This window comes from Platalea leucorodia, assembly GCF_965183815.1.
Source record: "Platalea leucorodia genome assembly, chromosome: 8".
NCBI lineage: Eukaryota > Metazoa > Chordata > Aves > Pelecaniformes > Threskiornithidae > Platalea > Platalea leucorodia.
The window spans coordinates 17,524,149-17,551,157 of NC_138830.1; the positions used below are offsets into that span (position 1 = coordinate 17,524,149).

The 27,009-nt window shown below is 39.9% G+C and overlaps 1 protein-coding gene across 1 annotated transcript in view; it reads left to right on the forward strand.

The window, feature by feature from the left end:
• The window catches only part of SLC9A9 (solute carrier family 9 member A9), a gene marked incomplete at its 5' end in the record, with an annotated part of 210,810 nt that overhangs the window by 14,657 nt on the left and 169,144 nt on the right, over positions 1 to 27,009 (forward strand). The gene's annotated exons all lie outside the window — the stretch shown is intronic.

The window sequence follows — 27,009 nt, forward strand, 5'->3', positions numbered from 1 at the left end:
CAGACCCTGCATAGTCAATATACTTCATAACTTGTGTAACAGATGAAGTAATTCCTTATCAGGGAATGCTGAGATGGAAAAGGCAAAACTCTTGGATAGTAAGAACTGTCTAGGGCATTCAGGAAATTGTGTCCTTCATTTCTGGTCTGTGACTGATGTAAGCATGAACTGCTTTCTACAACCTTTTAGCTTTAAGCATCTGTTCTGAGAAATAGAACCGTTCTTTCAATTGAAATTCCATGCTTCTAACCAGAATTCCTTCTAGAGGAGAGCAGATCTCTAACAGAAAAGGAAGGACTTTAAATCTCAAAAGGGGGAGGAACAGATACCTAGTGGCATATATGTAAAATAACTGGAGTAATTTCAAAGGCTAAGTGAAACTTTTTAGTTGAAGATCATGTGAAAAGCCTCAGTCTGGAACTATGTGTGAATTTAGCCTGGATATGACTAAATGGCTTCTGCAGAAAAAGAGGAAAGGAAAAAAGCAGAAGGGCAAAAAATCCTGGTTTATTTCCATACCTCCTTAGTGAAAAGTTTCTAATTTTGTTTCAAGTTTTGCCTAATTAAAGAAAAGATTTGCTAGTCAGAAATGAATTATATATTGCCAGGCTGGAATGATGTGAAACTTTTGTTTGCCTGTTTGGTTAGCTCAATCAAAATTAAAACAAACCATTTAAAAATCCTTTTGGATCTTAAAAGTGCTTGTGTTTCACAGTATTTGTGAATATCACACAGACACTTCAGCTCTCATGTTCTGGGAAAATTCCTGATGCAGGTGAAAACGGATGACCGGAGTTGGATTCTGCAGTGTGTTGGTATCTGTGCCTGCACAGAGCCTTACTGAGAAAAGCAATGCATTGTTCCCAGTTTAACCTTAGCATCATTAGGCATCCCGTGGCATTTCTGTGCTATGGAGTGGTGCTGAGCTAGCTGAGTCTGTATCATCCGTGAAGGTGGTGGAGCAGTGCTGCGCAGAAGTCAGTCTTGCTGAAAGGCCTTGATCTTGCTGGGATTGTGCAGAGTCAAAATGGGAAAAAGTCACAGAACTTTCTGGTGTTCAGGTTTTAGACAGGAAGCATGCTGCGTCTTGTAGGATTTACCTGAGGTCCTGGGCTGTGGAACTCCGAAATGTACCAGTTAAATCTCTGCATGATATGGAAATATTTATGGAAACACTTAGGTTTTTGTGAGGGTGCTTGAATTTAAAACTGGTCAAAATTCTGTACCTATGAACAGCACTTTCAAATTATAGAAAAAAAGAATTTTTTATTTCTGTCTTTTCCATTTCTTTATAATGGACTTTTAAGTAAAGATGTATGTGCTGCATCAAGGTATAAGCTCCTTGCTGACATTATTATGAGATGGAAATTTCTCCTTTAATGTCATTTTGATAATAGTAAAACACATGAATGACCTATAACTTAGAGGTCAATGATTTTAAAACTGTTCTTCAATGGGTATGTCATAATATCTATCTTGACATCCTAGATTCCTAATAATCAAGTAGCTTAGTAAGTATAATGTACCTGAGGCACTGTGGCTATTAAATGTTCTGCAAGCTATGGTCACTCCAAATGTCAGGAAATTTTAGACTCCACAATGAAAAATGACCATCAAAGTATGATCACCTTCTGTGCTGAAATACAAAGGAGTGTAAGCTGTGTACATGGCTGTTTCCTCTTCATGCGAAGGGGAAACTGCTGAAGATCTATGAGCTAAGGAGAAAGGATACCTTCAATTTCAGACACAAATCTGTAACTGCAGGAGTCAGTGTGCCATGTGTCTCACTTATTGGAGAGGAAAAGCTTACTCCTGCTTTTCTTTCTGAAATTTTGCTTTCCTTGAGAAATGGCACCTCATCATCCTCTGACCTCTCCTATTGCTTGTTCTCCTCTGGAGAAGGATGTGAGGCAGAAAGCTCTGGATCTTGGGGTCCTTTTCTAATGGGAACAAGCATGGAGTTTTAAAGACCCAGAATATACAGGATTCCACAAAATGACATAATTAAACAATCAGAACAATTTCCTGCCTGGTTGCTTGATGTCCCTACATTTAAACCACTCTATTCATTTCTTTGTGAGGCTCTACAGCTTGTGATAGAGCTCTGAAAGCACTTATCTATGTGCAAAAGAAATAGCAGTATCGCAGCACTGTCACTTCAGGGGGTGAATGCCTGCATCATAGATCCATGAAGATCACAGCTTGGACAGCTGCACCACTCATATGTTTCCCCCATCTTTATTTGCAGCAATACACACCTCAGTAAGACACCAGCTCTTGGAGTTGCTTCTTTTCATATACATTTATATGGCCAATAGCACCCCTAAGGTTGGAATTATAAATTCAGTAAAAAAATCTGCATTCTGATAACAGTTTGAGCTGAATGCTGGCACATTACTGAGGTAACAGTGGTTATGGATCTCATTAGGACTCTTCCTGTGCTTCCCCTCACTTGTCTTAGCCATTGAACATTTCCCTCCTGTAAACCAGTTGCTAATAGCTCTGTGAGACTGCAGAAAAGCAGTAGGGCTGTCCAGCCCAGTGATGCTCTTAAACATGCGTTTGGTTTCTTAGCTCTGACATGTGTCCTTGCCCTTTGCGAATGGAAAATGCCAGAGCAGCTTTGATAAGCTTCTTAAAAGAAACATAATATATTGTTTAGCCTACATTCCAAATACTGTCATTCCTGTGTCCATGTTCTTTTATCTAAAATGGAATAAATGCAGATAGAATCTACTACAGAAAGTTCCTACTACATCCAGCAATTCAAAGTTCAAGGCCATAGTCAGGGACAAAGATCCAAAGGAAACGCTAAGGCAGAGAAGTAAGCACTGAGGAGCACTGGGCCTTGTACTGTGTTCCATACAAACCCACAACCCCCACTGAAATCATTGCAGAGAAGGCAGATAATATATTCAGAATAGGGCTTATGTGAATGTGAAGCATGTTTGCATAATGTACATGTCAGGATAAGAATAAGATAATGAAAGCATGAAGAAGAAAGATGATATAAAAACTTTATTGAAGGGAACTAAAAATAAGTCCTAAAAGAAAAACATATTGTAAGAGAGAGGGGGTGAAGAGCTACAGTTGTTACAAAAGAAAGGACAGAACCCTGAGGTACTTCTAGATTGCATTGCTGTAGACAAATATTTTTAATATAGGTATGATTAAACATGTGCTTACTTTTTGTTATATATGCACAACACATATACCTGTACAGTACATCAATATACATAGGCTTAGACTCCGTGTGTCTGCAGCCTCTCATTGGGACTGTGCTCTTCCTGCCGGAGCGAATTACAAAGCCCCCCATTGTGAACTCCTCCTGCGGGGCTTGCTGTAGTGACAGGGTACAGCCTATAACAAAGAAGGACCAGACCTCTCTTTGTAAACCAGAAACAGCTGGGACATATCATTAATAAAGAACAGGAACATCATTTGGATTGTGCAAACTCTTAGAGTACTAAAAAGTTGCCATGGAACACACTGATACAATGGTGCCTGTCTCCTCTTTGTAAATCTTTGCTTTTGTATGAAAGGCTGTCTTCTGGCCTCAAGAAAGAGGAACTGTGTGGAATTTAAGTGAAAAGGCTATAATCTGATATTCCCACTGTGGACAGGGGAAGGAGGGGTAAGAGGAATTGCTTTTTTTTTTTTTAGTGAAGTCAGTGCTGAAATGTAATTGCTTTCAACTAAATACTACTCTAAGAAATGCCTGCCCATGTTAGCTGTACTGTCCTCAGCCACTTAACACTCACGCAAGTTATAGTGATTCCCAAGCTCTCCCAGCTAGGCCAAGTTATGCCCTTTGCACCAAGTCTGACTAGCAAGGATCCATGCAGAGAGATCCCATGAGGGAAAGGAGAAATTCCCTCACTCCAAGCCATATCAACTTTGCAGAATTGCTGAAGTTGTCCCCTTCATGGTGAACAGAGTCTGCTGACTCTGGGCCTGCATGATATTAGATCATATAAGATCCAGTCTCTCAACAAATCTTTTCTCTGCCACTGGTTCCAGCTTCCCATCTCCCAAAGAACAGTGTGGGATGATCAGTGAGACAGCTCTTTACTCCTAAGAAAAATCATACAGGTTAAGTCTCTGAGGCCTTCTCGCATACAGGGTGGGCAGTCTCTTGCTATCACAGACTACTTGAGTTTCACAGACTCAGAGAATAATTTAGGTTGGAAGCAATGTCTGGATGCCTGCAGTCCAACCTCCTAATAAATGCATGACTGGCTTCAAATTTAAATCCAGTTGCTCAGGGCCCTGTCCAGCTTAGTTTTGAATATCTCCAGGAATGCGAATTCCACTGGCTCTCTGGGAAACCTGTTCTAGTCTTAACTGCTCTCACTACAAAGATTGTTTTTCTGTATATCCAATTGGAATTTCCCTTGCTTCATGTTGTAACCATTGCCTCCCATCCTTTCACTATGCATCCCTCAGAAGGTTGCTTCATCTTATCTATAACTACCTATTAGTTGAAGACAGCCATTAGATCCCCTCCTAGTTACAAGAGAAATCTAAGCTGCTTTTCTCCAGGCTGAAATAACTCAGCCCTTTGTCTCTTCTCATACATCATGCCTGTCAGCCCCCTAACTATCTTGGTGGGTCTCTGCTGGACTCTCTCCTGTCTGTTCTTCTTGTACTGGGGGTCCAAAACTGGACACATTATTCCAGATGCCACCTCACAAGTGCCAAGAAGAGACTAACTGCTTCTCTTGACTTGCTCACTATACTTCCATGAACGCAAGCCGGTTTGCAGTTAGCCTTCATAGCTGCAATTATGAAGTGCACTTCTAACTTGTGCTCAACTTGATATCCTCCAGGACTCCAAGGGTTCTCTGCACATAGCTATCTAGCCAGTCGTGCTCCTGTGTGACTGTTGCATGGGGTTATTCCATCTTTGCAATATGTATCTGGATATTAGCTGTGTATTGATGACTGACTGTAAGTTGAAGCAGCACGGAGCTGATGCTACTCAGTGAGACCATGAAAACTGGGCTGCTGAAAAATTAAATGAACATCTGCCCCCTCTTCTCTTTTTTTTTTTTTAAACCTTTTAGGAAGAAGCAAGGAGACAGGCCTAACTTCAGCTTCTGCAAGGAATAGTATTCTCTTCCCTTAGATTTTATTTTTAATAAACTGTACTATCTGATAGGATGCATCTTCCAGAATTGATGCCTGTGATAGATGTTCTCTATTTTGATAATGGAAGAGTACTCAAGTATTTGGAAAAATCTTGACACTATGGGTAACAACCCATCAGAGCAACATATGAGATACTGAGTGGCAGAAGGAGTAGAAAAATTTGCATTTTTTTCCCCTCTTGAAATCATCTTCAATTCTTAGATCAGCATTCTCAGGGCCAGCCAGGGCCGAGATGCCTATGCACAGGAGCACTGACTTCATAAAGTTGGCCTTATCTGTGACTTCTGATTCATTTTCACTTAGGTTCTCTTGAATTGCAATGCCAAAACCACATTTTGGATATTCAGAATTCAGCATGTTTGCAGGCATTTCAACATATTTTTCCAGCCTGCCTAGTACGTTTGGCAAGGCCTGATCTTTCTGGAATTTAAAGCTCTCTGACTGTGCAACTCAAGTAGCAAATATATTTGCAGACAACTTAGGCCGTTTGATCTGTCTTTGTGGCTGCAGTGAGAATTTTGGTTGAATAAAGCTGAGATAAAAAGAGGGTTTGGATCAGGAAAAAAATAGAGTAATTGTAGTTTCAAGACAGTGAAGTTATGAAACACAAACAGATGATAATACTGCTGTTAGGAAGAGTCATTCCAAGATTATCACTGCTTTAAGGGGAAAGATGTAGGTGTTTATATTAGCTACTCAGTTTGCATAGCCTTCTCTGGCTGGAGAGGTCGGACTTCTCCATATTCCAACTAGAGCCAAAGTTGGTTAGTTTGGCCTGATTAATTCCAGTACAAGTCTGTGAGGACATGGATGCTTGCTTTAGAATAAGCATATCAGATTGTTTCATGGTAATCAGTGCTTAAAAGTGAACTTCTAATTAAAAAAACACATAGAATCAAAGTATTTCCTTTGTGCATCTGTGTTTAACTGCAGTGACTAACAGTTTGGACAAAGAAGTCTCTTCTGACATTTAAAGTGTAAGGAATAAGTCATCATACTTGTTTCTCATAGGCAGTCAAGAATCCTTTCCCTTGCCATTCCTCACCATTCTACAAATGAATATTCAAATGCTTGTTGCATATGATCACTAAAAGCTAATATTATAATATAATATAATACAATATAATAATATAATATAATACAATATTATAATATAATATAATATAATATAATATAATATAATGTAATATAATATAATTTTCTAAATTATTTCTTCCAAAAACTGAATCTTAAATGGTTTTGTTTGAAAACCAGAACAGTTTTTTGTTTCTATACACACACACACATACATATATATAAATATAAGTTCATAAGAGAGAAGGAAAAAAATATGAAGAAATACCAAATACCACTCCAAAAATTTTTGAGAAAAAAAAAAGACATGAGATTGGGTTTTCCATCATCACCTTTCTAGGAAAGCAGACATTTTCCATTCAAATATCTGTGGTATCGACATTCCATCATCACATTAAAATGTTTTTTCTTCACTTTTAACAGCCCCTCTTTGTGCCTCCTAAAGGAGGAAGGGATGGGCATACCATTTAAATGGGCTATTTACAATTAATCATTTTTAGTAGAAAACAGTCTTTCAAAACAAAAGAAAAAGTGTGACTTGTGTGCGTGTGTGTTGGTGTATTAATTTCCTCCTGCAAAGTTAGTTTAGTTTACAACCTTCTCAACAGCCAGTAGTGTGCTCTGGCCTCATGGTAACATGAGACAGGACTATTGATATATTGCTATACTGATATATTGGCAAGTTCTCAGTAGACACAGGTTCCCTCTCTCATTAAGCATGAGGCAGCGCACGCCTGAGAGGTTCAGCGTGCAATAGTTACGTTTACTGAGCACTGCACAACTCTGGGGATTTTTTTTTTATAGATATTTTGGTAGTTTGGCAAATGCTAGATGGATGTTTAGTTAGGTTATGGGTGTGTTCTGTATTAGTTTCTGACCGAAGCTTAATGGAATCTAGAAGTGGGGCTTGCTGATGTGAAACAGTATTGAGCTTATAATCTGACTATTCTTTCCCATCTGAGGGCTACGCATAGACTTTACAACTTGGAAACTAAACACTTGTAGCTATGTGCTTCAGCAGAGCAAAACCAAATGTTGTTTGGCTTGAATCTACTGTACAGTGCTATGGGATTCTTCCGGATTTTGGAAACTGTTTCTGCAAGGAAAAATGGGGCCAGGTTAAGGGTAACAGAAAAAATATCTCTGTTACAGAGCTCTCCATAAACCAAGCAAATATCTTTACAAGGATTTTCTGCGGCTACGTCACCTAAGCTCTTGCCTTCCCAGATGGTAATTTTTGTATTAATTCAGAATTAGTTCATGTACAAGGAAAGTAGTATTTTTTTTTTCTAATTAAAATATTGTTTTCTACCACATGTTCCCACGAAATGACGCAAAAAAAAACCCAGGTCCATCTTCCTCCACACAACACCTGTAAATAGCAAATGCTTCACCTCCCCACAGGCAAGAATAAAAGCTTTATTTTTGGTCCAAACAGCAACTGGTGAGGGGGAGTGTTAAAGTATCTTGGTGCTGTAGAGATTAACTGAGGGAGAAAGAGGGAAGAATTATATATAGACCATTTGCTCTCCTCAGTGATAAAACCCCCTGAACATCAGATGTCTGGCTTTAATAATTTCTATTAATCTTTTGAAGCCAGATATTCAGCCTATTACTAGAAATAAAGAGAAAACTAGTAATCAGACATTCATTTGAATGTAGTATAACTTTGTAAGAGAATAGTACCTATGTTGGTACCCTTTTGTGGTTTTTTGGCTGCTTTCATGTCCCATCTTGGAGGGAATGCATGTGTTTTCTTTCAGTCATGAGGCAGTATTTCACCATTGTTGCATTGACCTGAGGAAACTCAAAAGGCATGATTTAACTGAAAAATCAAGCTATGTCTCTCCAGAGTTCTCCAAAGAAGGGAAGCTAACACTGAGCCCCAGCACAAAAAGAATTCGTGCGTTATCTGTTAATGTGCAGCTCAGTGCCTCAGTGCAGTAGCTTTGATTCTTTGGTCAGTCCAAATCTAAAATAATTCGGTTGCAGTCTGTGGAGTTGCAAACTACAACTACAAGGGGTTGTACAAAAGCTTATCACTTTTGTTTAAGGGTGTTTGGTGAATCCAAAATGGGTTAGTAAAGTATAAGTTTAGAGAAGCTTGAAAATATATGCCTGCTATGATATCTGGGTGTAGGAATTTTGCAAAGGAAGTAAAAAAGGGAAGAGGCTTTCTCTTAGACATAACTCTCAGAGAGTTCTAGCAGTTCTAAGAATTATAAAATAGTAAAAAGAGCCTCTAATTTTCATGACTTGTCGACTTATGAATAAGCTGTGTTAAATCAAGACACTGATATAAAATAGTGTTTCCCAGACCACTAACACCCACACAGAGCTAAAAGTTCTTCCAAGAGTACTTTGATGCATTCAAGTATGTGTGTTGCTGCAAGTTCAGTCAGAATTTGTAGCTATTTCGCAATAAACATCTGACATTGTTTACTGCAGCAGAGTTGATCATGCAGAAAACACAGTTTTTCTTCTCATAAACAGCTGTGGTGAACAGCAGGGTGTAATTATTTGTATCTTCCAGAAGAACCCCTCAGCATACTAAGGATATTGAAAGAATTGTATTATAGGGAACACTAAAGGTGTGGCACTGCAGAGACAAACAGAACCTGGAACACAAGAAGACTCATCTAAAATCAAAAGGATGTTTAATTTGGTATTTGATGCCCAGTAGGTTCTCCAGGAATCGAGCAAAAAATTTAAATCATGCATTCTTCTGAAAAACGTGCAAATAGCATTTGTTGCAAAATAGGATAAACAGTCGAGTCCAGATATTTCCCAAGAAGAAACCCCACACTGGAGGGAAGAGTTTGTTTGGGTTTTTTTTTGTTTGGTTGCTTTGGGGTTTTTTTACAAAATTTCTTCCCAATTGCCTTGGAAGTTGAAGTTTTTTACTGCAGGAATGAATACTGGATCTCCTAACATCTTCTTCCCTGATCTTCATGGATCCTTTTAAGAATTTACACCCAATGTGGTGTCCAAAGACTGCCATGCCGTATTTCTCTGGCTGTAGACCACCTGTACACCTGTGCAACCCAGCTTCCTTGGCTGCAGCATCATTTGGAAGTCTCAAGTTTGCAAGACTACTCTCGCAGTCTCTATATTAACTTTCAGGGAAAACATCTTTACAGAGTTTGTGAAATGGAAAATGTGCATTCTTTCTGGTTCCACATCCTGACAGTCCACTGCCATTCTCAGAAGTACATACTCTCTTCCTGGAACAATTCCAGGCTACAGAGGAGATAAAAGCAGAGGGAGAAGGAGGTATAATGACTCTAGTGTATTTGTTCTTTTTCCATCTTCTACAGATATTCTTCCACACTGCATGAGAAACCTGCACACAAAACATATGACTGAGGAAGGTATCTCTACTTCAACCCATACTATGCATTGCTTCAGGCCATACATAACTGTACGGCTTTACTAGATAGTGAGTCATGCCACGCTTCCTTCTGAATCGAGATGGGCAATGACATGACCTCTATCATGTACACAGCAATTTGTGAATTAGTTGGAAAGTGCTTTGAGCTGCTTCAGGGTGAAAGGTGTAATAGAAATTTAAAACAGAGGAGGAAAATCTTATTCTACTTCAGCAGCATGGAGCTGCCTGCAACCTTTAGTCTCTTCAAACTGACCAGTTTACTGTTAGACAGATAAAATACTAATCAACATTTAGAAGTGTACAGACAGTAACTCATTGGTGTGCTTGACTTGGAGCAGAAAGGGAGAGGGTGACACAGCTCTCCTACCTGTTACCTTGAAAATTTCATAATAAGCCAACTCAGAGGATGCTTTCTTTGTTCACCCATCCACCACCATTTTACATATCCCTTTTCTGAGCCAGTCAATCAAATAGTACACTTCCATCTGATAAATCTTTTACGGAGAACAACTGCTATTAGGCTGAAATATTTTGTAAACACACCAGCTTTCATGATGGCTCTGGGATAGATGCTACACTCAGCGGAGACAGAACCTACAAGAGCTGGTCTGATCAGATAATCATATTCTCTACAGTGAGAGAGAGATAACATTTAAATAATATACAGAGCTTTTCTTCAGCTCCTGGTTGTTTCTGAGTATTAAGATGACAATGAACCATCTAAGGTGTTTCCCTAGTCTTTGCTCTCCTCTTAATACTTCTGTCTGAGAAGAAATTCCATTACGTTTGACTCCATACTCCATACATCTGACTATGTTGATAAACTGCAGCAAGTTCAGTGGATAGCCACCAAGATAGAGAGGGGCTGGGACATTTGCCCTATAAGAAGCAGCTGAAGAAGCTGAGCTCGTTTAGCCTAGATAAGAGAGGCTTTGAGGGGAGCTTATCAAGAAGACAAAGCCAGGCTCTTCACAGCAGTGTATGGTGGGAGGACAAATTGACAGACATAAATTGTAATTTAAAAAAGGCCTAACTTGATATAAGCAAAAACTTTTTCACCATGAGGACAGTCAAGCATTGGAATAGGTTGTGCAGAGATGCTGTGCAATCTCCATCCTTTGAGGTTTTCAAGACCTAAGTGGCTAAAGCCCTGAGCACTCTGGTTTGATCTCATAGCTGACCCTGCTTTGAGTAGGAATTTGGACTAGAGATGTCCTGTGGTCCCTTCCAGTCTACAATTCTGTGATGCTATAAATAACATACATTACAGCAGAACATATTCTGCCCCTAGTGCATTCCTTTCAGCCATTTTGTACTTTAAACGTTTCTACCAGTTTTTCTTTTGATTCAATTACCTTAGTCCCCATCATCCCATACCCAACAATTAGCTTCCCAGGCAGTTTTTCTTTCTCCTCACCTTTTTTTTGAAATATGGAGTCTGCAATAAAAAAGTCTTACTGAAGAAAAATGACTAGGATTATTTCACTTCCTGCTGCAGAAAGGACTTTATACATGAAGATGGATCCTAAAATGCTAATTAGCTTCTGCTTATAGCCAGCTCCATACCTTAAAAAGGCAAAATCACTTTCATTTCTGTAATATACTGACTGGGGGGCACTTGCTTGCTCTTTGCACCATCACCTCTCCCCAGCTAACCACCCTCTCTCTGAAGCTTAGCAGCAACCAAAATTGAAATGTTAAAAGACCGCAATCTCCACTCCTTTTTGACCTCTCCCTTATTGGGAGCATGGGTGCTTTTATCTGTTATGTGGTATTTATGTGCATGCTGCAAATTTTGAGCAGGATGATGTCACTAGTAAAAAAAAACTTGATCTGTAAAAAGACAATGACTAATAGTGAAACTCTGCAACAAGAATATAAGGTCTTATGTAGACACACTGACTGACCTAGATACTGCACCATCGGTGCCTTTTTGTAGCCTGCTTATGTTGTATGAGAGGATTGCTATTACTTAGAGTGAAAACAAAAAACAAAATATTTTTTATATTGGTTCACCTTCCTTTCACCCATCCTTTCAACCTACTCAGTGGTGAAAATAAGGAAAGACTCGTTTTGCTGAGGAATAGCCGTTATTTTCGGAGTTTTGTTCGCCTATTTGATTTAATCCAAGGGAGATGATTGCACATGAAAACATTGGGTGCGTTCCCTGAGAATGATCTTCATTTATTTGATTTTGGGATGGGAAAGAGTGTGTGTTTTTGCAATCTCTGTGGAACATAAGTATCATAAAATGAAATTAGGAAAGCAGAGGAACCTATCTGATGTTTTTCAGTCCTCTTGCAAATCATGTCATCTGGTTTATGCAATTACCCTCTGTTGTTCATTGGGATATGGATACAGCTGATTTCAGTTTCTCTCCCTTCAAACAACATTCTGAATGAGATTGCTCTTCACCACTCTTTTGTCACAGTCATTGAATAATTTAGGGAGGAATTGATCTCGGGTCCAATCCCCTGATGAAAACAAGGCTAACTGCAAAAGTTAGAGCATGTTACTCTGAGCCTTGTCTGGTCAAGTTTTGAATGCATCCCATTATCCACCTCTGAGGACCAGCATTAGTAACCAAGTGCCAGCTGGATTTCATACCGATGTTCATTACTTTTTGAGCCCAGCAGCAGAGTAGGTTTTCCACCCACAAATCCTTCTATGGTGAGTGACTTGGTTTAACCAGCTTTCAGTAATCTTCCCATTAATCTATCTTATCTGGCCCATACAGAAATCCACAATTTGTGCTACAGCATAGCATTGTTACATGTCTAACCTGTCTACTGCATAGACCTTCTCATTCAAAGATTTTAAAATACCTTTTAAGTTTGGCTTGATTTCTAGGAAGCAGACCCTTACTCTCACTTTAAATATGGAAAACTGCACTTGCTGACAGGTGAAGGGATGTGACTGTTCACACAGTGTCGGTGGCAGAGCTGAGAGACAACCCCGAAGCCGCGTGCCCGGCTCTGATCGCTGGGCTGTGGTACGCCATTTGCTGTACAACTGCCAGTCTCTGAAAAGCACTTCTTTGCCATCACCATTCAGGTGGCTCAAAAATTGATGTACGACGGAAGAGAGAGCAGCCTTGGTGAGGGCAGCATCAGAGAGCACTGCCAGAGGCAGAGGCCTTACAGATGTGGCTGGCTTACTCGGGATCTGGTTCCCGTCCAAATCACAATCCCGTTTTGGCACCTTTCCCAAACAGCCCTCTGCTGTGCCCAAAAGGAACATTTGTGTTTGATCCTGAGTCAGGCATCCAGTGCAAGCGCCTTACTCATGGTTTTAAGACTCTGAATGGTCCCATTTTGCTGTTGAACTTTGTCGTATGTTTAGCATGCAGCACGTGTGCTTGTACTGTTTGTAAGCTCTTTTCTCTGTTAAAGATGCAGGCCATCGGCATTTCTTTCCACAGGCGTCAAAGAGGAGGAGAAAAAATGCATCTTACCTACTTTTAACATACAAATAAACAATGGGAGAATCAGCAAATGGAAGTATTTAACGATAGCACCCAGTACTGCAGTGAGAAAAAATTAAAATAAGGCACACTTTCGTGCCCGGGACGGCTGCCCGGGGAGCCCGGGCTCGCAAGCCCCGGGGGCCGGGGCCCTGTGGCTCAGGCGCCGCCGGGGCCCCGCCTCGCCTCCGCGCCGGCGGCAGCGCCCGGCGGCAGCCAGCAGGTGGCGCCCGCGCTCCGCCCGCGCCGGCCGCGCTCCGCTCCCCTCCGCGCCCCGCCGAGAGCCGGGCAGAGGGCGGCGCCGAGGCGCTGCCGCCGCCGCCGCCAGGCCGGGCTCTTGGATATGCTGCGCGTCTAGAGAGGGCTCCGTGCAGCGCGGTGGCAGCCCTGCCTCCGCGCCGCCCGTCCCCATCGCTGTTTGTCGTGGTTGTGTGGCGGGGGGGCGGCGGCGTGCCGCCCGGCCTCCCGCCCCGGCTGTCAGGCTGGCGGGAGGGAAGCACGATTGAGCTAAACGTTAGAGCCCGGGTTTCCTCGGCGCTCCCTGTGAGCTGCCGTACTGAGCGGGGAAAGTGGGTGGGAGGAATGTCGAGCTGATCCAAAGGCGGATTTGGTGTTAGTTTTTAGATGATTAAAGGAAAATATTAAGAAGGGAAAGAAACATTTCATTTTATCCCAAACCAAACTTTTTCAAGTACCTGGTTTCTATTTGGAGCTCTTCTCTAGGTTAGTGGTGGGGGCACCTATCCACATGGTGGGCCTAGGTTGGGGGCATCCAGATTCAGGATAAGTGGAGCGAGGCAAGGCTCCAATTGCAAAGCAGGAAGAGCCGGTGCCAGCTCTCTTGTTAATTGTGTGGCAGGAACAGCTTCCAAAGTCGGCAGGAGCCAGGGCGCTCGCGTCTCTTTTCTCCAACTTTGAGCGCTGGTTGTAAGGGTATACGCTGAGTTACCAAACAAGCATCGTCCTTTACACATCACTCTTTAAACACTGATCTACCCAAGGACTCTGAATACCACAGTAAATGAAACAATTCTGATGAATTATTAGAAAACTAGGGTTGTCATGGATATGAGGGAGTTTTTTAGCCAGAATTGTTGTCCAGTATGCCTAAATGTCACAATGTTAATAATCAGCCTGATTTTCAAATGTTTTCACTTAGTTTTCTAAGTATGGACTTAGTTACTGGAATGATGACACAATGATTTAAGGACATCACTAAAAAAATTACATTAGTTATGGGAACACTTGCAGGATTAGAAGTGACTCAGAAGCCTGAACTAGTTGTTACAATGCACTTCTAGTAAAAGGAATAGACTGCAAAACCCATTATAGTTGCAACCTCTCACTGGCAAATTGCAGCCTCATTAGTAATCTTGGCAAGATGACGGGGGTTTTACATTACTGATCCTCTTGTTAGCCCCTCGAGTGTGTGACTGAAGCGCTCTTTCGGGAGTAGTTTGTGGAAGTGAATGTTGTAAATATGTTTCCTTTATAGGCAAACAGATGCTCTCTGTCTTTGGGGCTATCAAACTGGCGCGTTCACAAACACACAACTCACTTAAAAATAAATGGGAAGAGAAGGTAGTAGTTAAACCTGCCAAAAATTAAGATCTAATGATAATTGTAAGCACATAAATTTTGTCATATTTTCCCAGTGAGCCAACACACATAAAGTTAACATAAAGTAACTTCCTCTCCCTGCAAAACTGTCTCTTCAGTAGTGTGGATGTTCTATAGAATTCTCATATATGACAAGGATGACGTATATAATTTTTTTTTAAATGAGAGAGTAGATTAATCTATTAATGACATTGACCTGCAATGCATTAACATTACTATAGGGCAATATCAGTTGTTATCAGACAGACAGTAGGTGGTCCTGTTCATATGCTCCACTAAGACAAGAAATTTATATAATTAGGAATAGGTCTGCCACAAGTGTCCACAAGCACTCCCTCATGTGACCCTCACACCACAGTCTGGCTGAAAGGATATATGATGCATGTAGTAAAGGAGCATTATTATCTCTTAACTGTGTCTGGGAGCCAAGGAGGTGGCAAGACTTTTCCCCTGCTGGTGATTGAGTAGGAAAAGAAAGAGTAATAAAAGTAACAAAGCCAGGATAACAAACTGATGTGCTATTTGAGTAGCAAGGAGAGCGTCATCAACTGGTGGTCAAAGCTCATTGTGAGGGAAGGGTACCTTCGGTTTCAGCGTTTGCCCTGAGAACGCGTGCCTGTCAGTAAAATCTGTAGGGCTCAAATACATGTCCATGCGTGTTACGGTCTGCCCAGGAGAAAACACAGCCTAACAGGACAGCTGGCAATGGTCACCCAAGGTTCATAAGCTATTCAGACTTCATTCCTTCAGAGTATTCACCCTCATTCTCTGGCTGAATTGTCAGTTCATAGGCTTTCAGTGCAGGGTAGAGACAAACAGCCGTTGGGTTCTAAAGGTAAAAATGTCCAATATAATGTAAGGACAAATTCCAATTTTTCTCATAGATTATTTAAACCAGGCTGTTCTTTCCTTAGCTTGACCTGGGAAAGCAGTGGAGCACCCAGGCAGGCTGCTTCCACATCAGTAGAGCACACTGGTAGCAGTTTAATACATTTCCCAATAATTGCCCACAAGTGCTTTATGGAGGACAAACAGTTCCACAAAGCTTCTCAGATAATATTCCCCCTCATTAAAGAGCCTCAGGAAGGGCTTCTCTGCTGAGGAGAAAAAAAGGCCACACCATGAGGTTAGCTTGTCATTGGCTGTAAACAAGGTGTCCGTAGCCACACCGTTCCAAACTATTTCTCCTCTGTTCATTAGGTACTGGCCTCTGGGTGGCTTCTGCTTTGAAAGAATTAATTATTCAAACTCTGCCTACATATCTCTTTTCAACAACAACTAACCCCATTGTGTTGCAAGGACAAAAACCTTTGGTAACAGCCAGAACAGATGGCTGAAGTCAGGCAACACATTTCAGAGGTGTGCCACACCTCTGTGTTATCAAGCCTGGTTTTATCAGCAAACCTCATTATCTTTGATATTTTAATTAAAGTGCCACACTTGAGGATATTCTTGTTGTTCAAAACCCTCATATTCAATTATTTTTTAATGCCTCATTATGAAGAAAAACTGGAAAACATGATCCAACTGCAAACTAAAATCTGAACAATCCAAAGAATACAAACTAAGTCATTCAATAAAAATCTTGTTTGAGGACTTATTATTTGTCTTTTGGTGTTTTTTTAACATGTTGGGGATGGAAACTGCTGTGTTACTCAGCCAGTATCCCTGCTGGAATGCTCTCTTCTTTCCATGGTGATACTATATGAGCCCCTATCTCAAGGGACTGTGTAACAGAGCAGCGCCAAGATACTGTGCTGAGATATTTGTGCTTTCACACTTCCTTTTCTGCAGGGCTTTCTGCCTCTAAAAAGATGTCTGAGTTACTTTCCCCTCTTTTCTCACTTCTTTGATCTGCTTGATCGTTATAGTCTAACCTATTCTTAATTTCCACTTGCTAGCCCATTTTGAAAGCCTCATGTATGATTTCCAGTTGATAAAATTGCCATTGGGATGCCCTTTCTCTTCCTTTAGCATTGATCGTCATCACTCATGAACAGATGCTGGGAAGGCAGATGATCTTTCAAATGTAGCAAGGAAGATTAGGAGGCGAGTGCCTGGAGGCAGATTCAACCACTTAGAAGCATGTAGTCACACACCGTGGTGTTAGCTTGCTTCGGGTAGGGAGGGGAGTGAGAGCTGAACATCAAAGTGCAATGGAAATGTAAAATCCTTAGTGCCGTGATTCCTCCCTTCATCTGTGCTTTTTCTCCTGGCAAGGTGTTGCAGGCAGTTCTGCTTTCTATGCCACCGAATAGATTCAAGCTTCAGTGAATGTAAATGGAGATCCTAGATCTGTTTTTTATCCTTTAGAAGTTCTAACACTCAGTAAAATTAATTTGAGATTGAAAATATTTTCAAGCGGCAAAAGCAGGTACAAACAGTCTTTCTAGGACAAGCAAGGCTCAGGTATTCTTCAGGCTCAAGCTGCAACAGGATGGGGAAGAGCAGGAAAATTGGGAACAACCCATCCTAGGGGACTCCTTAGGCCAGGTCAAAGTCAAACGCTGCATGGTAGCGATAGATGGGCTTCTGGGCCAGAAGCTTTGTTGCAGAATCCTGCCTGTCCTTTTGACGCTGTGTCTCATCCCAACTGCAGTCAGCTGAAGTATTTGAAAAAGATGTGGCAAACAAAATGTACCAAATTTATACTTTATAAGCTATAAAATATAACCCCTGTCTGGGTTTGTACTGGGAGCTGGGAACACCCCAGAACCAAGCTCATGTAACATTTTGCGAAGTAAAAGGCTACTAGAAGATAATGATACCCACTCTTTTAGTTATGTGCCCCAGAAACCACAGTTTGCTTCAAATAAGGTTTTAAGCCGGCGAGATAGGACTAACTGCTGCTTGGGTAGGATTTGGACAGCAGAGGGTGGCAAAGCGCAGGTGACGAACGCCCGGGGGTGCTGGTGGATGCTGGTGGGTGCTGCTGGTGGGTGCTGGTGGGCGCTGGCGCTCGCCCCCCTGCAGCCCGGGCGGCTTCATGCCGCTGGCCGGGTCTTTGACGGTCATTCCCAGCCGGGAGCCTTCCTCAGCAGGGGATCCAGATTTATTCCCTGATCTCTTTATGCTAGTGCTATTGCTTAAGTGCAGACAGCTCTGCTGCGCTCTTCTGTCTTGTCTTTCATACTCTCTTTGTTTTTTACTGTACGTCAGTTACTAGAAAAAACATTGCCATCATTATTTCCTTGTACAGCCCAAACGGCTGTTGACTTTAGGAGGTCTTTGATGAGTGTGAGTAATTCTATAATGTCTCTAACCCTTTCAATGCTCCAAAACATAGACCAGTGATTACTGTACAGCAGAAATCGCTATGAAAAAATAAGACTGCGTGTGTGCATGTGTGTAAAAAACTGAAATATAATATAAAAAGTATAATGTACAAGTTAACATAGCAAGAACTCCAAACTGAAGGAAGTAGAAATCTTAGGGCCAATTTTTAAAGTTTTGCCAAGAAATTCCAGGAAGTGCTTACTAACTTAATTACTTGGAGCTATACCAACAGGCAGCCTAAAACAATTAATGTTTACTCATTTCTGAAGCACTTTTTACTTTTGTGAGTAGTCTCAAAAATTTTTCCCATCTGTGGAGGCCCAGCCTGATTTAAGAAAGACTTCTCTAATGTGATATGAGCAGTATCTCGTGAACTGTGGTTCAGCCTATGGTACAAACTGCTACTGGCAAGCATTTTGAACAATCAATTGCCCATATGAGATTAAAGGGGGGGGAGAAAAAAAAAGGTTTCTGCAACTTACAGCTTACAGTGAAGTCTAAATAGATACTCTGTAATACAAACTGTGTTTGTGTGTTAATCAAATTTGGCTACAGTTGTATAATATCAAAACCAAAAGTTACCATAGTTCATAGTAGGCAATGCTCAGTGATGTAATACCAGTTAATTTATATCGGTGTCCTCCCAAGAAAGGAATGTTCTTCAGTCTTGCTCGTTTAGGAATATAATCTTTCTCTGATCTTTGAAGTGATGAAATGAAGGAGTAGATCATGGAGGCACAGAAATTAGAGCAAGAAAAGAGCTATTAGACCATATAGCTCATTATTCCATCCCTAAAAGGCTACTCTGCAGTGCATTCTTAGGTACTTTGACCGCTATACATAAAAACCTGGGAGCATGGAAATAAGGAAGGAGCAATTCTAGTGTGCTGAAATGTCAGTCCTTTTCTCTCTGCTTTGATCCAGCTATAGGATGAAGCAAAGCAGTAATTGCTGCCATTATAGAGAACAAATCTATTTGCATTTCTACAGTGCTTCAGCTCTAGCTCTGAATGTCTAATCAGTCCTATTGCTGGAAAAATATTTTCCAGCCTCTTGTCAAATCTATGTCTGATTGCAGTGCATTACTACATAGCCACTTAACTCCACCCATGTCCTGCCCCACATCAGTAGAGGGCTGTGGTGAGAATTTTTGAAGCCAATGCTGGTGTGTATGAAACGTAATATAGCAGTGTCAGTGGTTCAATAAATATTCCTTTCACCTCTAACAGAATACTGCGCAGCATAACGTGCAAGGGTAACTGTGCTTCTAAAAGAACTGTAAAACTCTGAATAATGCATGTATAAAGACCCCATTGCACACTTTTGCAGGAATAGTGACGTTTGCCCCAATGTCCTTACTAGTTTTAGCCGTAATAATTACATTGCATTCTTCTCACCCAGACTTCCCCTGCAGTTTTGATTGCAGGCTGTATTTCTCATTCCCTGTTCTACATGCTTTATCGGAGTGATAAGCACTATAAAGCGACTGCTGCATTCTGATGCAAACATAACTGCACCATGTGACACATATTTATAAATTTACCCTGAATCTGAGTAAGTTGCACCTGCTTTTCTACCAATCAGTAGTGGTGTTCTGCCTTCACAAACCTGGAGATTTAAGGTCAGTTTAAGCTTAGTACGCAGTTCTCAGGTCTGATATAGCCTCTTTGTTTCCATTGCCCAGCACAGAAGTGTTGTAACCTGGCCAGGTTAAAGATCCCTGTAGGAAAAGGAGGTGGCTGGAACAGCACCGAACTGGCACACTGTCAGACTGCTCATGTGAGCAATGGACATGCTAGAGGTGAGGACGGATCATTCCTTACTCCTACGTTCCAGCTCTGCTTGCTCCTTGGTAGCCCTTGGTTCAGCTGAAGGAGCCCTAATATACCATGTAAAGGGAAAATGTCGTTCAATCAGCTGTCACGGACTTGGTGAAAAAAACCAAAAGCATAACTTGCAATGAAATAATCAGCTTGTTCTTGCAGGGGAAGTTGAGTTTACTTTCCTCCTTTTTATTATCAGTTAATTCATGTTAGTGAACACTGTGTCTTATAAAGCATTGTATCACATGGATTTGGTTTACTGATTGGCAAATGTTTATATAATTCATCTGGCAGAATTGTTCATGCCTAGAAAAGAAAAAGGGACTCTTTCTCCAAGCTCTTTAAATACTCAAAGATCAATAAAATATACAAAACATGTTCAGGGCAGTGTCAGGGACTGACAGTCATGCCCAGTGAATAGCGATGTAAGTCCAAAGTTATTCATGCAATTACTCCTCATTTACACCGTATTGACAGGAATCAGTGTCTAGGAGCAATATGCAATCTGAGCAAGTGAAGAAAAGGAGACACAACATTTTTTTAGTGTTATTTTCAGCTAAGCAAATCCTGTATGCTTGCCTTGTTCATGTTTGTATTTAATTTGATATGTAATTCAGGTAAGTTAAGCAAAATTTATTTGTCCTCTGGTTTGATGTTTTTACATACACATTTAAGAATTATATCCCATGTAATCCACTGTCACTATGTTAGAGCTGTTCCAAAGTCAAAATCTTTTATACAAATATCACAATCTTTTCTCATCAAAACCATTTATTCTTCATATATTTACAAAATAAATTTTACATGTGAAAGCAGCCAATACCTCACAACTGCATTTCCATTTAATCAATTTAATTATCATTCATTTGGCTCACCCAGGAAACATTTAAGGCAATTTTCTACTTAATCATTTCAACTAAAAGCTACAGTAGTAGCTTTAGATTTTAAACATTGTCAAACCTCATCCTGTAGAGTGGAAAATTTTTTTTGTTAAACAAGACACACAACCATTATGAAGACCCTCTAATGGGAATAGCATGTCCTGTAACTAGGCATGTGCAAGCCTTGGAGTTTAGAAAAGTGCCCTTCATGAGATGCATCAATCTGTCCTAAAGATGTTACTTCCACAAATTATTCAGAAATGCTGTCGTAAAACTCTCTTTTATACATCTGACTCGTGCATGTGTAAGTCTTCTTAATCGGATCCTAGTACTAGTAAAATAAAATACAATTCTTTAGAAGGTTGTTCTGCCTTCAGGGGAAAAGAAATGAAAAACTGGAGAGGGAGTGAAGTAGATCTTGATGCATCTGCAGATATATGCTAGAGGTTCAATCATATATCCTACAGGATCCTATAGGTTTATATCCTACAAACCAGGAGGAATAAGCAATAACTTCCACCTACTGCCTTCTACTAGCAATAACTAACCAAATTTCCTGGCAATTCCTAAGCTTAAATGGGACCTGTCCTTGACTGTTGTCAGTGAGGAGCATGGGTATAGGATAGAACCACAGAATGTGCTGCTGCATGGTTGGGGTTTGTGCAGCATGAACTCCATTAAAAGAAAAAAAAAAAAAAATTCTACATAGGGCTTTTTACAGGATTAAAGCCTGTGAGGCGGGAGTTTATGGATCACTCTGGTATGGTCCAGATCTGATAAAAGGCAGCATGCACTCTGAATATCTAGTATATTCTTGGTAGCGTGGACAGGAGGTTTTCATTTGCATTATCATTCATTACCTTGAACTTGTCAGTTGCTTTTAAACATACTTAAAAGCAGAGGGCTAGGGAATGACTTTTCTAATCCCATCCCTCACACTCTCCACAAAGAACAGTTGCCTAACATGCTATGTGTTTGCTTATTATTAGTCTTTGCCCCAAGGGATTTTCTGTGAAAAGGCTGGAGCAAGTTAGTTTAAAGTCCTGTTGAGGCTGAAGGTAGATATTTTTGGCAACCGATCTGGCAGAAGTTTTTGGGACTTTCTTTCAGGCCAGTCACTGGCACAAACTCCTCCCTGAGGCTGCCTGAGGAGTAGGGACTGGAACGGACAAACACAAGTCGTCTCATTTCCAGCTAGTTGCCCAGTATTCACTCTTCCCCATTCCCAGTGCTCCTCAGGTATGGTAATTAACTGAGCTATCTTTGCCATAGACATTTTGTGGCATCAGAGAGAAAAAAGTCAAATCTTCAGCACAACTTTGTCATCAACATAATTAGCCATAATTAAAGAACTGTTTTAACAGATGCATATTTGATGCATTTTGATATAAAAATAACAAAACTACAATGAAGAAAGAGCTGTGTTCTATGGAGCAGAATCAACAACGCTGTGTGAAAAATCTGATTAAAATATTTGTGTACCTACTGAACAATGTAATCTGTGTGATACAGTAATATGATCAGGTTGGGGAAGATACACTTCACATAATACTGCAGACTCATAACTGCAGACTCAGTTATAGGACACGGATACGTGTAAAATTTTTTATTATTACAACTTCAGAAGCCACAAACCTACTAGGTAAGTGTTTTAAAATAAAAATACAGTAGCACAACAGTGGTCTTCTTTGGGACTCTGCTGCTATATTTAATGTATGAAAAGAATATTTCTATCCAGCACACCAGTTAAGGACAGAAGTATAAGCAGGAGATAACCTGCTTGCCACAAGTTAAGTAACAGTGTTTTGAAGCTTGTGTCCCGCTGACTCATTCTGAATTTTATCAGGACAAATACTTTCACCCTGAGAAGTTATTTACTGGCCTAGAAGGTTCCTGTTTCTGAGAGTTTATCGCACTATTTTCATGTCACATTAGACCAATCTGGATGCCTGTCATTCAGTTAATTTTTAAATTTTTTTCCAAGAAAAAAAATAGCACTTTTCACTTGACGAATAAACATCATTGCACATTAATACTCTTTTATCCCTAGAAACAGGAGCTAGCCAACACACAAGAAATCCTGTCACTCTCCTCCATCCTGGTTTGCTATAGCAAGGATGCTGTTTAAAAAGTGAAACCAAACTTAAAATGCTTTTTAAAGGTTGAATGGGTTTCTTTTCCCATCTACACACAGAGATTCTCAGACTTTTAGAGATCTAATTTTTGGACTTCAATTACTAAGGAAGAAAATCTGGCACAAGACTGAACCATATCCCAAGAGGTAACCACACCCTAACTGAGAAATGTGAAACTTAGGGTTGATATTCTTAAAATATTCCCTTATTTCTATGGGAGATTGAACCAAGCCCAGGGAGATATCTGAAAGCTCTCAAGCCTTAGCAAGGTCCCTGTCTGTCCTAAAAACATTCAATTGTTTAATCAAAAAATATATTTCATGTTTCAAAACTGCACTGTAAATTAAATATCCATCTAGGGTACCTGACAATCTCCACTTGTGGTATGGGTATGAATTCCTCTTTTCTTTGTTCTTGAGCACTAGTATCACTATTTGACTGAGCTAATCCAATAAAAATGCTAAAATGGTTTCAAACAAGTTTCTCTGTAGTTCATTTCATGCCCTATTTTACAGCAGGTTATTCTCTAATCTAATTTACATTATTCTGAATCACAAACTGACTGTAATTATCTGTAAATGGTAATACAAGCTCATTTAAAAGGAACATCAGGTGCTCCAGTGAAAACCTACTGTAACAGGTCCTTGCAAATATAAGATCATGGGGTTTATATGTTTTGATGGGAAATACTAAATGAAAATATTTTCATATTTTATATGTAAAATTCAATATTTACACTGTATTTTTAAATGTGGGGCAAAAATATTGCTGTTTCAGAATCTTTGAGGGGTTTTCATTCTGAAATTTAGAGAATAGCTGAATTATTCATGAATTATTTCAGAGTGAATAATAACCAGAAGCATGAGTCTGTCTTCCACATAGATTGATAGCAGGTTAGTATCTAGTGATGTTTCTATACTTGGAGAGGGAGTTCAAAACATTATTGGTTCTCACTTTCTTGACTCAAAATACTTTTCTTCTGAAGTTCTGTTGAAACAGACTTTTTTTTCCTGCTCATCATTCAGGTCCACAAGGTTTGAAGACTTTCCCTAGACGGGTCTTTTATACTAACATTCTCAACTGTCCTGAAACCTATTTCTGGAAGTAGGATTCTGCTGTTACATGGAGCTCTGAAGAAAATACATATAAAAGGTTTTTTTGACACAGGGAATGTTCTTGAGGTTGAAAAGAAAAGACAAAATGATCCTCGTATATCCCTCTGTCAATATAATAATGAGGTGATACTGAATGATATTAAAGGTTAGCACATTTGAAGCTGATCAAAGGTGAAGAAAACAGATACAAACTTTTGTTCTTGGTCTGTAGCTAATCTGTGATACTTAATGCTATCAGATGTTGTTAAAGCCATGGATTTAGCAGAGTCTTTATTAAAGTCAGACATTTATATTGATAATGAGATGGGATTAGGGGTCTTCACTTTTCAGAATACAAAGCACACACTCATCTGAGAACTAGAAAGAAACTTCTCTTAGAGAAGGCAATTTTATAATTGGCTGCAACAGGTTTTCTTGAACTTACAAAAACTCTTGAACGTTTTTACCAGGCTACATTCTTCAGGATATTAACATCTTGTAGGCAGAGAAAGAACCTTCCATGTTATGATTGCTATAATAATGATAATCTTTGAAATAACTCCTTGGCGAACTGAATTCATTGCTGACTGAATGAATTAGTGAATCTGATTTACCTGACACCCTGAATGACTTTATGTTTTAGTTCAGTATGTGACAACAGTTGTGTAATCTGAGGACTCAGAATTATTGACATTTAGTTACAATGGTTTTAACTCCTGTAGGTAATACCCTGTCACTATCTTATTTTCCCTCTGTAAACTAGGTATTTTCAGTTCCTCTCTTTTCATATGGACGTCTCTTAGTGTCACTAATACTTTTCTTAGAATTCCACCAGCTTCTGTACAACGGTGATTTAGGCATTTCTAAATTAATCTACCATTATTGTATCTGGGAAATCTTATACTTACGTCTGATTTTTTTAGATTTTATTTTTACTGTCATGAGGATATCTGTCTCAAAATATACGTGTAAGATTGTCAATTATTCAGTATCTATTAGAGGTTGTCTCAAGTAATAATACTGAGTAAAGTAAATCTTGATGTAATGTTTAAATCTTTGTAGTGCAATAAAATCTTCGGTGGCGCTGTGATTTGGACACAGTACAGCTGACAGTGTTTCATGGCTCATTTGCCCAAGTAATTATGAGATTTTAGTCATCACTCAAAGACCGAGTGCAGCTTTTTCATTGCAAAGAGATTCAGGTTTTTATGTATATAATGCATAATGTCTCTAATTTAAATGGAGCTCAGGGACACAGGGATCCTAAAGCTGTGTTATACTCATTAGAGGAATACTAAAAATGCATTAAATAATATTGTGCAGTTGTGAGCCGTGGTGAATTGGTTTGCATGTCTTTGATGCAAAATGTAAAACTATAGCACAGTAAGGGCTATTTGAAAGTCAGTCTGAAAAAAGAGTAAATTCCATTTATTGACAGTTTCCAGCTATGTTTGGTGACCTCAGCTAACCTTTCAGCTCATGTAGGTCCACACCTTACTCCCTCACTTACTTTTGCTATATTGTTAGCACTACTTAGCAAAATCTACAATTGTACCTTGAAAGTTTGAACCTGGGCAAAATGTTTTTTCCGTTTTAAAGGAAAGCATCTCTATAGATATTTTCCATGGTCTAATGTACTACTGAAGACTAACCAAAATAAAATTCACACTGACACATAGCAATTCTTTACTTTCTGGAGCACAACTCCATAGGAGGTTGTTTTTAAGTAAGCAAAGGCTCAGTCAGGCTTTCTGACCACTTGGGCATTCTGCATAGTCTCATTCAAGCCAGCCCTAAAGCATCAGACACAAATATGGTTGGTCTTTCTTAAAGTCAAAGGACTTAGCTTACTTGGGCATGACAGCCTTGCAGTTGGGTAGAGATAAAGCAAAGGGTGCAGATACAGCAAACACAGTAACCTCTGAGCTTGCTTTCAGTGATGCGATGACGGCAGACTAGCACAGGCCTCTGCTACCATCTTGCATACGCGCACCTTGCTGAAGCCCATGATTGGATGTTTGTATGTGTTTCCATTGATCTCTCCCAGTTTCAGTGTAAGGACACTCTCCAGCTTTGGTCCTGTACCAGTAAAGGTGGGTTGTAGGATGTAAGATAGATATTTTGAAGCATGTTTCAGATCTCTTCACTTTTTCTGTTACCAGTGGCCCCCAAATTGTCTGATAGAGAAACCTGGGCTGGCTTTTTTTCATCCATATTCAGTGTGTTTGCTTGATTGTTTGAATAACTCTGAACAGCCATCACTTCCCCAAAAGTCCAATACCACAGGAATATCTGACAAGCCAAGCTACCTATAGTACCATGGTTACTGAAACACAGCCTTTCTTACTCCTACCCACAAACATAATATCTCTGAGGTGTGAGGTGTGTTTCTCTCCATTAAGCCTTCCCTTCAGAGCTTCTGATTTAAGAAGCAAACAGAAGATAATCTGTGACTCCTAAAAAAATGTTGGCGGTAGATCTTTTCCATTGCTCATTGGGAAATGCTACGCAAAAGCACTTCTTATATCACCTAATGTCCTGCCAGGAGCAGAGCTGTGCTCACTTGAACTGCTTGTCAGATCTGTAGATGCTAAAGCCATGCATATAGTTCTAATATTCAGCTGTTGAACAGTCAGTGTGCCTCAGGTAACTAGATATGCCGTGGATTTGTAAAGCCAGTTTCTTTTCTGTTCTTCCAGTCATTTCTGTAGCCAAAGGGGTTTTCTTCTTGTGCAATTTATACAGAATAGCTTAAGGTAAATTTATTCTGGTTTATTGTTACCTGAGACACTTCGCTGAGGTTTTCTCTTCCTTTGGTTAGTTAGCAAATGATTTACTGAAGAAAAACCCATGATAATACCCTTTCTAGTGACAAAACTGATTTAAAAGACAACAAAAAGAAGAATATACTAGTACACAGAGCACTTTGAAATAATGAATCATTGTAGCCAAAGCATTTGATGTGAAGCATTCCACTGTATAGAAAAAGTTATAGGAATATATTAGTATGGTAGAAATAGAAAGATCGGAATAAAGGAATGACTATTTCATTTTCTCCTCTACTATTTATATTTTTCAGCATACCTTTTAAATTCTGACTA